We start from the raw sequence: 17,538 nt of genomic DNA, 5'->3' as shown, positions 1-17,538 counted from the left end.
CACTGACATAAATCACAGCAATATTTTTCTGGATCTGTCTCCTAAAGCAAAGGAAATAAAAGCAAAATAAACAAATAGGACCTAATTAACCTTAAAAGCTTTTGCAAAGCAAAGGAAATCATCGACAGAATGAAAAGACAACTTATTGAATGGGAGAAAATATTTGCAAATGATATGACCCATAAGGGGTTAATATCCAAAATATATAAACAGCTTATACAATTCAACATCAAAAAACCAAAATTCTCAACTGAAAAATGGACAGAAGACCTGAACAGACATTTTTCCAAAGAGGAAATGCAGATGGTCAACAGGCATATGAAAAGATGGTAAACATCACTAATAGACAGGGAAATGCAAATCCAAACCACAAAGAGGTATCACTTCACACTTGTCAGAATGGCTATCACCAAAAAGAACACAAATAACAAATGTTGGCAAGGAGGTGGAGAAAAGGAAACCATCGTACACTGCTGGTGGGAATGTAAATTGGTGTAGCCACTGTGGAAAACAGTATGGAGGTTTCTCAAAAAACTAAAAATAGGACTTCCCTCGTGGTGCAGTGGTTAAGGATCCACCGGCCAATGCAGGGTACACGGGTTCGAGCCCTGGTCTGGGAAGATCCCACATGCCATGGAGCAACTAAGCCCGTGCGCCACAACTACTGAGCCTGCGCTCTAGAGCCAATGAGCCACAACTACTGAGCCTGCATGCCACAACTACCGAAGCCCATGAGCCTAGAGCCCATACTCCACAACAAGAGAAGCCACTGCAATGAGAAACCCACGCACCGCAGTGAAGAGTAGCCCCCACTCGCCACAACTAGAGAAAGCCGGCGCACAGCAACGAAGACCCAACACAGCAGAAATTAAATTAAAAAAATAAATAAATAAAAATTTAAAAATAAATGGGGCAGGGCTTCCCTGGTGGCGCAGTGGTTGGGAGTCTGCCTGCCAATGCAGGGGACATGGGTTCGAGCCCTGGCCTGGGAGGATCCCACATGCCGCGGAGCAACTGGGCCCGTGGGCCACAACTACTGAGCCTGCGCGTCTGGAGCCTGTGCTCCACAACAAGAGAGGCCGCGACAGTGAGAGGCCTGCACACCGCGATGAAGAGTGGCCCCCACTCGCCGCAACTAGAGAAAGCCCTCGCACAGCAACGAAGACCCAACACAGACATAAATAAATAAATAAATAAATAATTTTAAAAATAAATAAATAAATAAATAAATGGGGCATCCCTGGTGGCGCAGTGGTTAAGAATCCACCTGCCAATGCAGGGGACACGGGTTCAAACCCTGGTCTGGGAAGATCCCACATGCCGCGGAGCAACTGGGCCCGTGAGTCACAACTACCGAGCCCGCGCACTTACAGCCTGTGCTCCTCAACAAGAGAAGCCACCGCAATGAGAAGCCCGTGCACCACAACAAAGAGTAGCCCCCGCTCACGGCAACTAGAGAAAAGCCCACGTGCATCAACAAAGACCCAATGCAGCCAAAAATAAAATAAATAAATTTTTTTAAAAACACCAAAAAAAATTAAAAATAAAAATAGAACTACGATATGACCCAGCAATTCCACTCCTGGGTATATATCTGAAAAAAACAAAAACACTAATTCGAAAAGATACATGCACCCCAATGTTCATAGCTGCATTTACAATTGCCAAGATATGGAAGCAACCTAAGTGTCCATCAACAGATGAATGGATAAAGATGTGGTATATATATACAATGCAATACTACTCAGCCACAAAAAAGAATGAAATTTTGCCATTTGCAGCAACATGAATGGACTTGGAGGGCATCATGCTAAGTGAAATAAATGAGAGAGAGAAAGACAAATACCACATGATATCACTTATATGTGGAATCTAAAGAATACAACAAGCTAGTAAATATAACAAAAAAGAAACAGACTCACAGATATAGAAAACAAACTAGTGGCTACCAGTGGGGAGAAGGAAGTGGGGAGAGGTAATAAATATAGGGGATTAAGAGGTACTGTTATGTATAAAATAAGCTACAAAGACATATTGTTCAATACAGGGAATATAGCCAATATTTTACAATAACTATAAATGGAGTATAACCTTTAAAAATTGTGAATCACTATATTGTATACCTGGAACATATAATATTGTACATCAACTATACTTCAATTAAAACCAAAAGGAAATAGTGTTCATCTTGAATTCCAAACAGCACATTTTTGTTTCTGATATTAGAGTATATTTTTAAATTGATGCCATATTTTATCCTCTCAGTGTTTTCCCCTCTTAAAAGCTGTTAAGCTCATCTCACAACCTGCAGAGTTCTTAGAACTACAGAAAGCTGTTTCCTAGCTAACTGAACAGTGCAAGCAGGGAGCGGTAAACTGCTCCAATCTCCTCTCCTCCCTTCAGAGGTGAGGGATGGGTTTCCATTTCAGTTCTAGTGCCCCCCAAAATTCAGCGATTGAGATGCCCCACCATTCAACCGTTTCTAAGAAATACATTGTTTCCCACAGGTGTATTTGGGAAGGAGAAACAAACAAACACAAATTTAAGGCAGGTGCACCTAATAAAATAGACCTCTAGGTAAGCACATATGGCACCTTTGGAACTGCAATACCAAGCTATTCCTTGGAGGTAAGATGTGTTCCATGGAAACGTAGCTGACCTTCAAGAACAGAGTCCCAGCGCTGGAAGGATGCACACCTGGCTCTTGGAAAAAGGCACACTGGTTTCTGTTTTCCCAGACCACGTATGAGGCAGTAATGCAGGCCAGCTGGGTCGAGAAGCCCTGGCATAAACTAAAGTATAATGCTTTATTAGGGGACAAGATAGTCTCTTAAGTAAATGATGTTGGGAAAACTGGATATCCACATGCAAAAGAATGAAACTAGACCCCTGTCTTATACCACTCACAAAAATTCGAAATGGATTAAAGCCTTCAGTGTAAGACCTAAAATTGTAAAACTCCTAGAAGAAAATACAGAAGGAAAGCTCCTTGACACGAGTCTTAGTGATGATTTTTTGCATTTGACAGCAAAAGCACAAGCAGTAAAAGCAAAAATAAAGAAGTGAGACTACATCAAGCTAAAATTCTTCTGCACAGTGAAGGAAACCATGAGCAAAATGAAAAGGCAACCTACAGAATGAGAGAAAATATTTGCAAATCATGCATCTGACAAGAGGTTAATATCTAAAATATATAAGGAATTCACATAACTCAATAGAAAAAAAAAACAACCCAATTTGAAAATGGGCAAAAGATCTAAATAGACATTTTTCCAAAGAAGATATACAAATGGCCAAAGAAGATATACAAATGAAAAGGTGCTCAACATCACTAATTATCAGGGAAATGGAAATCAAAACCACAATGAAATATCACCTCACACCTGTTAGAATGGCCATTATTTAAGAAAATGAGAGAAATAAGTGTTGGCGAGGATGTAGAAAAAGGGAACACATGTGCACTGTTGGTGGGAATGTAAGTTGGTACAGCCATTATGGAAAACAGTATGGAGGTTCCTCAAAAAAATTAAAACTAGAACTACCATATTATCTAACAATTCCACTTATGGGTATATCTGAGGGAAATTAAATCACTATCTTGAAGAGATATCTGCACCCCCTGTTCATTGAATCATTATTCACAATAGCCAAGATGCGGAAACAGCCTAAATGTCCATTGGTGGATGAATGGATAAAGAAAATATAGTATGTACATATACATACATAATGGAATATTATTCAGCCATAAAAAGAAAAAATTCCTACCATTTGTGACAACATGTATGAGTCTTGAGGGCATTATGCTAAAGGAAATAAGTCAGACAGAGAAAGACAATACTGTATGATCTCATTTACATGTGGAATCTGAAAAAACTGAACTCATAGAAACAGAGAGTAGATGGGTGGTTGTCATGGGTGGGCGTGGGGAGTGAATGTGGTCAAACTTCCAGTTATAAGATGAATAAGTTCTGGGGATTTAATGTATTGATACATCCTAATGACTATAGTTAACAATACTGGATTATATACTTGAGAGTTGCTAACAGAGCAGACCATAAACGTTCTCACCACAAAAAAAAAGGTAACTATATGAGGTGTTGGATGTGTTAACTTACCTTATTGTGGTGATCACTTTGCAATATACATATATCAAATCATCATGTTGTACACCTTAAACTTACATGCTATATGTCAAGTTTATGCTATATGTCACTTATATCTCAATAAAGCTGGAAAAAAATAAAGTATGCTTCATTAGTACCATGGAGGTTAAACCCTTATGTTCAAAAGTACCCTTCAGATATGGATTTTTTCACAAATGCATTAGAAAGGATTAGTATACTTATTATAGTTAAACTTATTATGTTTATTAGTATACTTACTCTATTAGTACAATGAGTTGAATTGTGTCCCCCCCCGCCCAGATTCATATATTGAAGTCCTAATCCCCAGGACCTCGGAATGTGACCTTATTTGGAGGTTGCTGTAGATGTAATTAGTTAACTTAGTTAAGATGAGGTAATTGTCCTAATCCATGATAACTGGTGTCCTTATAAAAAGGAGAAATTTGGACACAAACACACATAGGGAGAAACCATATAAAGGCAGAAGTCAAGTTGATGCTTCTACAAGCCAAGGAACCCTAAAGATTGCCAGCAAACTACCAGGAGCTAAGAGAGGCATGGAACAGGTTCTCCCTCACAGCCCATAGAAGGAACCACCCTGCCGACACCATGATCTTGGACTTCTAGCCCCCAGAATAGGGAGAGAATAACTTCTTGTTTTTATTTATTTATTTATGTTTATTTTTTGGCTGTGTTGGGTCTTCGTTCCTGTGCGAGGGCTTTCTCCAGTTGCGGCAAGCGGGGGCCACTCTTCATCGCGGTGCGCAGGCCTCTCACTGCCGCGGCCTCTCTCGTTGCGGAGCACAGGCTCCAGATGCGCAGGCTCAGCAATTGTGGCTCACGGGCCCAGTCGCTCCGCGGCATGTGGGATCCTCCCAGACCAGGGCTCGAACCGTGTCCCCTGCATTGGCAGGCGGATTCCCAACCACTGCGCCACCAGGGAAGCCCCAATTCTTGTTGTTTTAAGCCATCCCATCTGTGGTACTTTGTTGCAGCAGCCCTAGAAAACTAACACACTTAGTATCAAAGAGAAAGGACTAGCAGAAATCAGAGCTGGTGACAGGTGACTGAATCCTTTCTTTCTCAAATGGCCCTGCTTGGGGGAGGAAAGATACACGATATCAACAGACTCCAGTTTACAAACTCCCCAGATCACTCACTGAGGTGTCTTTGGTTACAAGTTTCATCACTTAACCTTGAGGCCTGGGACAGAGCCCCACGTGTTACTCTCAAGCACCAGTGTCTTTTTTTTTTTTTTTTTATAGGAAGGAATTAAGCTCACACAGGAACAAGGAAAGGTATTTATAAACTTCAGATTTTGATAAATTAAGTGTATATGTTACAACTTTAGGATAACCATGAGAATAGAAAGAGACTGCGAAAATTCCAAACTAGAATGGGGGAAAACATCAGAAAGGAGAAAACCAACAACGATCCAGAAGCTGAAAACAGAGGGAAAAAAACAGAAAAGTTGGGAGAAGAAAGTTTGAAGAATTTCATTGGTCCATTTCTCAGCAGAAGTAGGAGGTGCAATGCTCCCCTGAGAGGAAGGGGCCAGTGATGGGAATGGGGGTCTGCAGGGCGGTGAAGGTTTGGAGGGTCAATGAAAGGAATGAGAGACGAGGCCAATCTAGATTGAGTCAAATGGTCGACTTGCAGTAATCAGGGCCTGGCTGAGGGCTGGCATGGTTTTGCAGGACAGCCAATTAGCTATAAAAGACCAAATCAGGCAGAAAGTTGCTTGGTGAGTACAGAACAGAGCACAAAGAATGAGAAGCTTTTGAGGCTATTCCAGCCAGGCTTTGGAGTGGTGAAGCCCAGGACAGGAAGATTGCTCTACTCTCTGTCATGACACTTGTGCCCTCCCTTTACAGAGGGCTGGATAAAAAACTGAGACATTCTATGACACAGATCCTGCTTTCAACAGACTCCAAAGGTAGCCCTACATCAGGCAAGTTATAAATCAACAAAGTAAATGACAGCCCTCTGTGCTCTAGTCCAGATAGGTCTCCCGAGCCTGCCCCCCCGATGGCCTTCTGTTGTCTGCAGTCGAATAGTCACCAATTCTCTTTGGATGAGTCACCGCTTCTGGTTGCCCCTCTCATCTACGTTAAGTTGATTCTCCTTGGCTTCAAGTTCAGAGGTGACTTCTTACTGTGTTTTTGTCCATCAACCCCACATATATTTACATTTTGAAGTCTCTGGGCCTGTTTGGGAGGAGCAAAGGGTAGCAGAAGGCAGCACAGACTGGAGGACATACAGACTGAATTCCACAGTCACCAGCTGTGTGACTAAACCTCTGTGAGCCAGCATTTTCTCACTTGTAAATTAGGGCTTGAATGTTGACAGATCAAATGAGATAATTTATAAAGCACCTACTTTACTGTCTGACACACAAAAGACACTCAATGAACGGCAGATCTCAAGGTTTCGAGCACAACTCTGACTGGGGACATGGTGTGGCAGGCAGAAATAATGCCCCTCCACACACACCACAAGTGTCTGCTCCTAATCTCCAGAACCTGTGACTGTATTAGGTTACATGGCAAAGGGGAATTAAGGTTGCAGATGTAATTAAGTTTGCTAATTCCAATTAAGGTTGCTATTTTAAGCTGACTTTAAAATAGATTATCCTGGATTATCCAGTGTAATCACAAGAGTCCTTAAAAGTAGAAAAGGGAGGCAGAAGAATAAGACTCAAAGGGTGACATGGCTACAAAAGGAAGGCATGGAGAGATGCAATTTCGCTCGTTGGCTTTGTGGAGGAAGAGGCCATAAACGAAGAAGTGTGAGCAGCCTCTAGAAGCCAGACAGAGCAAGGAAATGAATTCTCCCTTAGAGCATCCAGAAAGGAAAGCAGCCCTGCTGACACCTTAGCCCAGTGAGACCCCTTCAGGCTTCTAACCTACAGACTGGAAGGTAATAAATTGTGTTGGTTAAGCCACTACATTTGTGGTCATCTGTTACAGCAGCAACAGGAAACTAATATACCTGGCATCATGGAAGTTTTCCCCTCCTGCTTTCAGGGACCACACATGGGAATTCGGTAAGTACCTAACAGCGCTCTGCAAACTTAGGTATTCCAAAGACACAACCATGACTTCTATGCCTGGGACCAATTTGAATAATTATACACCTAGGTTAGTGGGGCAGTATGCAACAGGGGTGATGGGGCTGGGTAGGTGCAGTACTCACCCCAAGCTCTGTGCTGGAAAAGTACTGACCACTGCTAGTGATTCTGTGGCAGCTGTACTGAAGCCTAAATGGTCCACCTACTACTGCAGGGACCTCCTGACACCTGGGGCAGGGCGGCTCTCCCACTGGTCCCTATTTTCTAGTTTACTTCTCTCTGGACCCTGTAGTGAGTCACGAGGAAGGACGGAAGATCTTGAAGGATGCTGAAGTTGGAAGCCTCTTCCTTGAACAGCTACTGTGTGTGAGGTTGACTCCCTGCATCTAAAATATCTTGGAAGCAGACCCTGTGCCAGCCAGCCCTGGATTCTGCCAAGATTTTTTGGAGGTTAGCATTCAAACCCCAGTTCCAGAGGCCGTATCTTCCCCGTGGCCAAGCGCATGAGCCCTGGTGCAGGCAGCCTGGAAGACCCGGATTCAGGTTCCCGTGCAGTCAGCTCCCTAAGGACCGATGATGACTAGTAGCAATGAGCCTCTGGCACTGCTGGGTTCTGAACGCTGTGTGGTTGCTTCCTCTGCCTTGGGCTCCACTGTCTCCTGTTGTCCATCTTGGAACTGTGTTCCTCCCACTAGCCCGCTCTGTCCTACCTTTGCCCTTATCTCTTAGCTATAAATCTGCTCCTTTCTCTCCCTTGTTCTTCACAGCTCCCCAATTCTGCATCCCCCTCTCTTATCACTCTCTCCTGAGCTGCCAGGAATCCCAGGACCTCGCATTCCCTCTGGCCGGGAGCAACAACTCAGGGCTCCAGCAGTGGGTACAGCCACCCCTCCTTGATCAGGAACTGGGAATTCTAGTCCTCATTACACATCCCTAAGCCCTGAGACCCTAAGGCCACCATGACCCTCGACTACCCCCATCCACCTCAGTACCATTTCCAGTACATCAGCACATAACTGATGCTCACAAATTTGTAATGACTCCACAGTGACTGGCTCAAATCCATTTTGGAACAAGAGAGAGCTTAACTGAATGCACTCCGCCAGGAACTAGCTGTCTGCCTTCAGAGAAGCCATCTCCACTCACAGCTGGAAAATGAGGAGGCTGGACCAGACCTAGGGAATGTCTGAAGCGCCTGTTCTGCTAAAAGTCTGTGACTCTTGGTAGAGTTCATTGTGCTTCTGTCCAGCACAGGGACCCTGTAATTGGTAGTTTTATTTGTGAAGAACAATTACCCAAAAGCTGGAAGAGACGATAAATGTCATGCTAGGAACACTTCCTAACAAGCTCACCTAAAGGTCTTCAGGCTCCATGGACCCTGAGAGTCTAATACCGTGGTTCTTAACCAGGATGACGTTACCCGCTAAAGACATCTGGAGACGTTTTGGTTGTCAACTGGGGGGCAGCTACTGGCATCTAGTGGGTAGAGGTCAGGGATACTGCTAAACGTCCTACAATGCACCAGACAGCCTCCCACAACAAAGAATTTTCCAGGCCCAAAATGTCAATAGTGTTGAGGTTGAGAAACCCTGTTCTAGAGTATGCAACTTTGTCCGCACATTTGGTCATGACCCAAATATTTTATAATTCTGGGAACTGATAATGTGTTTCTTTTCACTTGCTAGAGAGGGTAACCCCAAAGACTATGGTTTTTTTTCTTTTTTGCCCCATAGGATATAACGAGTTTTATATTTAATTTAGTAACTTTATTTCAGCTTCCTTCTTTCCACCGCCTATTAAAAAAAAAAAGTGTCTCATATGTTTTTCTGAGCTATATTTTGTTTTTAAATTAAACTTTTTATTTGTGTAGATTCACATACAGTTGTAAGAAATAATGCAGAGAGCTCTGTGTGTCCTTTACCAGTTTCACACAGAACTATATACAAGATCCCATCCAGGGTGCTGACATGGGTACAATCCATTCATCTTACTCAGATTTCCCCAGCTGTGCTTGTACTCATTTGTGCATCTGTATTTAGTCCCATCCAGTTTCACACATATGTAGGTTCATGTAGCCATCACCACAGTCAAGATACAGAACAGTTTCATCACCACGAGGATTCCTGTTGCCCTTTTAATAACCACACCCGCATATTCTCTTTTGACCTGGCTTTATCATCCTGCTGTGACCCTTATTAATAAGTTAAAGAGTGACACCTGCTCACTATTTGTATGAGAATTAAGGTTTTAACATTTTGAGAAATACACTTTGACATATTCCTTTGCCATTACAAAATTACCCTACTAAATAGCAGCTCCAGGCTGATCTCTGAAGACAATGGTAGACCAGATGGTTCCTAATTTCTCCACCATTGAGTATACTAATGAAAACCATCACTCTATGTGCCAGGAACACAGAATGACCGTAAGAAAGCTACTTCTCTTCTCTGTGTTTCAGTTTCTTCTTCTGAAAAATGGGAACAATAATAGCTCCTATTTCAAAAAGTTCATGGAGAATTCAACAAGTTAATACATACAAAGCACTTGGAATATTGTGTGGCACATAATAAATTCTCAATAAATTTTAGTTACGGTATGTTCTCTCATTTAATACCCACAACTACCCTACTAGGTAAGTGCTCTTATTATCCCAGGACAACAGATAAGAAAACCAGGGCTCAGAAAGTTCAAGTAACTTTCCCAGAGTCTTAATCTAGTAAGAGACAAAGTCAGGATTAGAACTCTGGACTCCGTGACTCCAAGTATCACCTTTGCCCTACTCACCTTGTGGGAATATTAGGCAGCTGTACGCAGAGTAAAAACCAGAAACTCAGGTTCCAGAGGAACACAGGTTGTTGAGGAGGTGGGGAATTTTGCATGGCATAGGTGGCTATCAAAAGAAACTGAAATTCTGAGATCCAAATATCCCCACCATCTTATTTCTAGAGTTTGAGGACTATCCATCTGAACAACAGAAACCCAAAGGAAAACCTTTGTAAAATGAGTAAAAGAATATTTTGTCTAAACTTTCTTCCCACACAAGACTGGAAACACATGGGGAAAAGAAACCAGTACTCATCAGCTCAAACTCATTCAAGTCTAGCAAAGGGACAGTAGTCAGTAGAAAGGGAGGACAGGATCCCAGAGCCTCCACCCTCAAAAAACAAAAGTTTTTGATCCACAGTTCTTCCTTTGAAATATTGATTTACACTGAGGCATAGTGAAAAACTTCCTGGATCATGACTTAATCAAGATAAAACCCCAGCCAATTGGTAGCCTAGGAATTGAAAGCCCACAGTTGGAAAAGACTGGAAGGAAACCAATCATAAGCAGAGATTGAACCATCCTCACCAGCCCCTCCCATCTCAACTTCTTTGGAGCTGAGACAGCAGAGGGCAGAGGTTCCCAATGCTGGGTCACAGGGATGAGATCTCCAGTGTGCTGCACGATGAGAAAAATGAGTAACTGAAGAGGGTAAAACAGTCTGCCACATTCTGACCGGCTCTGTCCTGTATAATTGCATGCATGGAGATGGAAGTGGGGAAGCCTCCTTCAGCAGTGGTCCCCATATTTTTTAAATTATCTGAAAAAATTGGGGGAATCATGGCCAGACTGCTAGCTGCCATCTAATGTTAATCCTTTGCTTTTGCCTTAGTAACAGAATCTTGGTTTTTAGCTTGGCATGTTGCCACTCAGCTAAAAGACTTTTCCCAGCTTCCCTTGCAGCTACATGTGGTCATGTGACTAAGTTCTGGCCAATAAGATATAAGTGATATAGGATACTACCAGGAAGTTTCCTTAAAGGAAGGAGGCAGGTCCTTCTCCTTTCTCTTCCCCTATCTTGATATCTGGAATGTGAATGTTATGCCTGGACCGTAAGTTTAAAGGCCACCTGAGCATGGCAGGGCAGTAAGCTTATGGCAGAGCAGTGAGCTAGAGGAAGCCTGGGTTCCTGAGGACTTAAGAGCTGCCATACTGGCCCTGGAGGGAAATAAACACTCATCTTGTTTTAAATCACTACTTTTCAGGTTTCTTCTTCACAATTAAACCTAAGCCTAATTGATACAGGAAACAAAACAGGGTTTTGCACTTTTTGTTTTGCTAAATAAAGCTTGAAAAAATCAAACTACTATATACCATCACACTAAGAAATATCAGAATAAAGAATTGTCTTTTCAATTGACTAATTTTTTCATTCGCTCAATAAACAGTGAACATTTACTATGTGGCAGACACTGTACTAGGCGCTAAGGATACAGCAGTGACCATATGAAGAAGACATGGCCCCTACCCTTGTAGGGCTAACACTTCAGTGACACTGTGAAAATCTCACTAAACTGGCTCTGTTTCTCGTTTTGCTGCAAGCCAGTGGTAACTTGGTCAGGACTGATACTGGTCCATATGCCATATTTGGGAACCACTGCCCAGGTGGGTTATGGTAAAGTCTGCAAATTCAAGTACATATTAAGCATTGCCTATAGCTTGAAAAAATGCTATGTCTCACATGTTAACTACTGTTTTCCAAATGTAGGTGAACTCAGAAAAGGAAATTCATTTAAAAGCATTACTGAATTCATAATAGCTTTTTGTCAATTGGGGGGGCAATTTTTCTCAATTTTTAAAAAATTAATTTATTTTATTTATTTATTTTTATTATTTTTGGCCGCATTGGGTCTTTGTTGCTGCGCGCAGGCTGTGGCGAGCAGGGGCTACTCTTCATTGCGGAGCGCGGGCTTCTTATTGCGGTGGCTTCTCTTGTTGCGGAGCACAGGCTCTAGGCGTGTGGGCTTCAGTAGTTGTAGCACGCAGGCTCACTAGTTGTGGCTCAGGGGCTCTAGAGCTCAGGCTCAGTAGTTGTGGCGCACGGGCTTAGTTGCTCCGCGGCATGTGGGATCTTCCCGGACCAGGGCTCGAACCCGCGTCCCCTGCATCGGCAGGCAGACTTGCAACCACTGCGCCACCAGGGAAGCCTCAATTATTGAATATTGAAAGTTTTGGACATTATACTGAATACTGAAATTTTTGACATTATAAAACAATCCTTGTACTAAGAATGGTGAAAACTGTGCTAGAACAAACAAGCAATTTTTTTCTTCTTATGACCATTTTTTTCCTAAGCAAGGATTGTGAAAGATCACTGATTCCTGTTTCCATAGTTTTCCATGTTAGCCCTGAGAAAAGACTCTCCCCTTTAAAATTCTTGGCTTAGAGACTCTGATAGCTTCTCCCCCATTAAGGGTACACTTTCTAATCTATTTACAAAGTGCCTTGTCCCTTAAGGATTCCCCTGAGACACTGCCCTTGGTGAGATCTAATGGCATTAACCCATGGGGGTTGGAATGGAGTTGAGGAAAGGCTAAATAGGTAATCAAAACCTCTGCCCTCATATCCCATAAAATGGTGTTAAAAGGGACAAGCTGCTGAGCAGGTGATGCAGAAATCCTCTGCCAAAGGCCAACTGTGGGTGTAGAACCCCATCCCGAGAAAGCAACACCATATTGGAGCTTGGGACCACACAGTCCTTTGAAGTGGTCACCTCCAGGCAAAGAGTTGAAAGCAATGCAGGTGATACCTAAGAACAGTCTGAGCACTGAATTTAACAGGGAATAAAAGACCACGTGAAACCCTCTGTCTAGTTTCCGTTCCCCAGCATCCTGACATTCTTTGTGCAGTCCAGCCTTAGAAAGAGGATTCCCCCTACAAAACTACCTTGGGAGAGACTGCAAGAACACTTATGAAGCAAAGATGTCAGGCACATCTGCGAGAGCATTTATGACCTGTGTAATAGGTAGAACTGTCAGAAGGATCTGAATGTTACACCTCACAGATGTAAAACAGTACAAACAGATAAGATGGGTAAGAGGCAGCAAGAAATACAAGATGCCCTTTCTGATAGGGGGACCAAAGAAAAGCATGTGGCGTGGCCTGCAGTTGTGGCCAGTCTGTGGACTCCGGTAACCTCAGGATGGACCCAGACTTGTAAATTTCCTCAGTGACACCACTATGATTCAGTCATTCGTGAATTCATCTCAAGTGATGTTTCCCAGAGTGAATTCTTTGGAGCATTAAGTTTCCAGAATGATAACTGGGTATTCTGTTATGGTAAGTTTGGGCAACTCTGCATTAAACAAAGATGTATTTGTTTCCTGTGGCTACTGTAATAAAGTACCACAACCTTGATGGCTAAAACAAGAGACCTTTATTCTCTCACAGTTCTGAGGCCAGAAGTACAAATTCAAGGTGTCAGCAGGGCGGGCCACCTCTCTCTGGCCTTCCTTGCCTCATCTAGTTTCTGGTGGCTGCTGACATTCCTTGGTATTCCTTGGCTTGTGGCTGCATCCAATCTCCGCCTCTGTCTCCATGTGGCCTTCTTTCTCTGTGTGTGGTATAGTGTTGAAACTCCCTCTGCCTCTCTCTTCTAAGGTTGCACATTGTTGCATTTAGAGCCCATCCTGATAATCCAGGATAAGCTACTACTCTCAAGATCCTTAACTTAATCATATCTTTTGTCATATGAGACAATATTCACTTTTTTCCCATATAAAGTAATATTTACAGGTTCTGGGGATTAGGACTGGTGACCTGGCTTTGGGGCCACCATTCAGGTAAACAGGTTTATTTACTATAGGATTTCTCATAGCCCTTAATATGCTCATGTACATTGTGACTCTAAGAGGAGTTCACAGCGTGGAGCATTTCCCAAGCTTATCCAACCAAAGGGCACAGCCCAGGTGCCTTCCTAGAGTGAATCTAAAGAAGTGGGTGCCTGTATCCTCAGGTCTCTTCCAGGTCCAAATATCTACGAATTATCCTTTGTACATCGTATATTTCCAAACACACTCGTCTAGGGTTTCCTCTGACCCTCGTCCACATCTTTGTACTGCATAAGGTGAGCCCAGAAAATCAGCTAGCTGATATCCCCAGAGCAGACACCCAAGGTCTGGGAAGGGGAGCAGCGGTGCCATGAGCACCACGGAGGAAGCCCTGCCCAGGTCTTGGCCCAAAGTTTGCTTTGCTGCTGGGCCCTTGGCTCTGCCTGACATGAGAAGCTGTGGTCTTGTTTCAGTTTGTTCTCATCAAACACACAAATGACTTTCTCCTTTATTTCCAGAACACGCTGGCACTTTTTTGAGGGGTGATATGCCAGAGGGGTTTCCCTGACAACCAAGTTGGAATTTGTGTATTTGTCCTTTCCTGCAAGAAGTCCATCTCGATGCAGGAGACTTGAGGAGTAGCTTCAGGATCTAGTCCCTCTTCAGAATCTAATGAGCCATCAGCTTCTGGGGTTCAAATCCTCCAAAAGCTGTACTGTGTCCTGACTGTATAATTTTCATTCTCAGGGTTGCTTACAGGGCAAGGCCATTTTTTTTAAGGTGTGACTTTTATAAGGACTTTTTGAGGATGTACATGGTTTTGTATATTTTCTAGCAGAGAGGAAGCAACGTCTAGGCATCTGGTGTGTATCTGGGGACATCTGGCATGGAATCAGGGTGTCTGGTGTTGGCCCCAAGGTGTCCAGCATGAGCCCCAGCATGTCTAGCATAGATCCTAGGGACATCTGGTGTGGATCCAGGGCATCTGGCATGACCCCGGAGTGTCTGGTGTGGATCAGGGTGTACAGCATGACCCTGGGGTATCTGGCATGGGCCCTGGGGTGTCCACACAGATCCCAGGGATCCAGTATGGATTGAGGTATCTGGCATGGGCCCCAGAGTATCTCTGCTAGGATAACTCTTGCTCATTGTGAAAACGGTTTCCTTTCCGTAGCCTCTTCCTTCTTTATGTGATAGGTTTGAAAAGTAATTTCTCAAGGGCCTTCTGGCTCCTGTGAAAATTGCACGACTGGGGCAAGGACCATAACTAGTTTTGCATTCTGCACTTCATGTTACACACTTCCGGCACCACTGTTACCCGTTACTTAGATTCAAATTCAACTTTGTTAAAGTTTAAGTTGAGTAATGTTTTCCCTGATCCTTTTTAAATTTTTTGAAACATGGCATCATTGATACCCAGTTGATTTAACTTTAAATACACAGGTTGGAAATCTCTGGCCTTAGTGGATGGTTTTGGCATAAATATCATTAAAACTTTCCTTCACCAAGTGACTACTACATGCTGGATGCTTTCTTACATCTGGGTTAATGTGCCTAAAGACGCAGGGGTCAGCAAACTCCTGGGGGGACTGAGGTTATATTCTTGTGCTTCCATTTGGATGATAATTGTGAAAAAAAAATTATTATATGCGTATTTGTGATCATCCGGATGACTTCAACTTAGAATTCCATGATTTGATGCCCATGTTTGCATTATTTTTAAGGCTGTGTTGGCACCAACTCCTTTAATAGTCTTGAAGTATGAAGAAAGGAGTGTATAAACGGGACCTCTGCACTATGAAGGGGAAATGGCTTCATGGATAAAGACTTCTGAGTTATTTAAGTAGAGAAAAGGTAAGAGACTTGTGTCATCACCCAACACAAGGAAATAGAGGGCACTGAGCTGGAAACAATGGTATCCCATTGTAAGCAGATGTGGTGTACAGTTCCCATCCTTAGAGGAACCGACCTGCAGTAAGTGTAATGGATGGTGAAAATTGGCATCACTGTTAAAATGAAAAATAACAGTGATAATGACAATGACGCAAATGATGGTCCACCACTGTGTTCCAAAATCAAAAGCATCAAGTGGGGCTTCCCTGGTGGCGCAGTGGTTAAGAATCCGCCTGCCAGTGCAGGGGACATGGGTTCGAGCCCTGGTCTGGGAAGATCCCACATGCCACAGAGCAACTAAGCCCGTGCGCCACAACTACTGAGCCTGTGCTCTAGAGCCTGTGTGCCACAACTACTGAGCCCGTGTGCCACAACTACTGAAGCCTGCATGCCTAGAGCCCGTGCTCCACAACAAGAGAAGCCACTGCAATGAGAAGCCTGCACACCGCAATGAAGAGTAGCCTCCACTCGCCGCAACTAGAGAAAGCCCACGTGCAGCAACGAAGACCCAACGCAGCCAAATAAATAAATAAATAAATAAAATTTCCTTAAAAAAAAAAAAAGCATCAAGTGGACAAAAGTGAAATAGAAAATAAATAAACTTATATTTCTACCACTAAAACTAACAGTTGCAATTCAGTTTCTACAAAACAAAATTACCTGTTAAATTAATGCTATTATTCAGAATGCAAATTAATAATAATTACTAATTAATTATTAAGAAAATTACTAATTATTCAGCTATTCTTCAGGCTTTCTTATTTGTGGGTTTCCCCTTTGTAAATTATTCTTTGTTTTATGACTGTTTATGAGCTGTTAGGAGTGGCTTTTCCCAGTTCAATGTGTACATTCTTAAGCAAATTTTAAATTTAAGTTATCCGTGGGTCAATTAATCTTTACACCTGTGAAGCTGGCATTATTTTTTTCAACCTCCTAATTTATCCTTCCCCCCCTCCTCTCCCCTTTGGTAACCATAAGTTTGTTTTCTAAGTCTGTGAGTCTGTTTCTGTTTTGTAAATAAGTTCATTTGCACCATTTTTTTAGATTCCACATATAAGTAGTATCATATGATATTTGCCTTTCTCTGTCTGATTTGCTTCACTTAGTATGATAATCTCTAGGTCCATCCATGTTGCTGCAAATGATATTATTTCATTCTTTTTTATGACTGAGTAGTATTCCATTGTATATATACACCACATCTTCTTCATCCATTCATCTATTGATGGATATTTAGGTTGCTTCCATGTCCTGGCTATTGTAAATATTGCTGCAATGAACACTGGTGTGCATGTATCTCTTTGAATTATGGTTTTCTCCAGGTATATGCCCAGGAGTGGAATTGCTGGATCATATGGTAGCTCTATTTTTAGTTTTTAAAGGAACCTCCAGACTGTTCTCCATAGTGGCTGTACCAATTTACATTTCCACCAACAGTGTAGGAGGGTTCCCTTTTCTCTACACCCTCTCCAGCATATATTGTTTGTAGACTTTTTGATGATGGCCATTCTGACCGGTGTGGGGTGATACCTCATTGTATCGGTAATTTTGATTTGCATTTCTCTAATAATTAGTAACGTTGAGCATCTTTTCATATGCTTTTTGGCCATCAAGAGTTGGCATTATTTTCCCCATTTTTACAGGGAAACTGGTGCTTAGAAGGTCTACAAATTAGTCTCAGCAAATAAGAAGCAAGCCAGAATAGAATGCAGGCTACATAATTCTCACAGTCTTCTACTGACTTCTTAAAGCAAAACATGCTTCCTTGGATAGGATGTTTGGCCTCTGGATCATTTTGTCAAAAAATAATTCACCCAAAGGCAACTCATTGAAAGACCAATTTGCCAAAAGCTAATTA

The 17,538-nt window shown here is 42.6% G+C and overlaps 1 protein-coding gene across 6 annotated transcripts in view; it reads right to left on the bottom strand.

Moving 5' to 3' along the window:
- The window catches only part of BAALC (BAALC binder of MAP3K1 and KLF4), a 95,340-nt gene that overhangs the window by 44,920 nt on the left and 32,882 nt on the right, over window positions 1-17,538 (bottom strand). The window lies entirely within an intron of this gene.

This window comes from Balaenoptera physalus (assembly GCF_965194825.1).
Source record: "Balaenoptera physalus genome assembly, chromosome: 17".
In the NCBI taxonomy this organism is placed as follows: domain Eukaryota; kingdom Metazoa; phylum Chordata; class Mammalia; order Artiodactyla; family Balaenopteridae; genus Balaenoptera; species Balaenoptera physalus.
The sequence above is the reverse complement of the archived record's forward strand: the minus strand, read 5'-3'. Positions and strand labels throughout refer to the sequence as shown.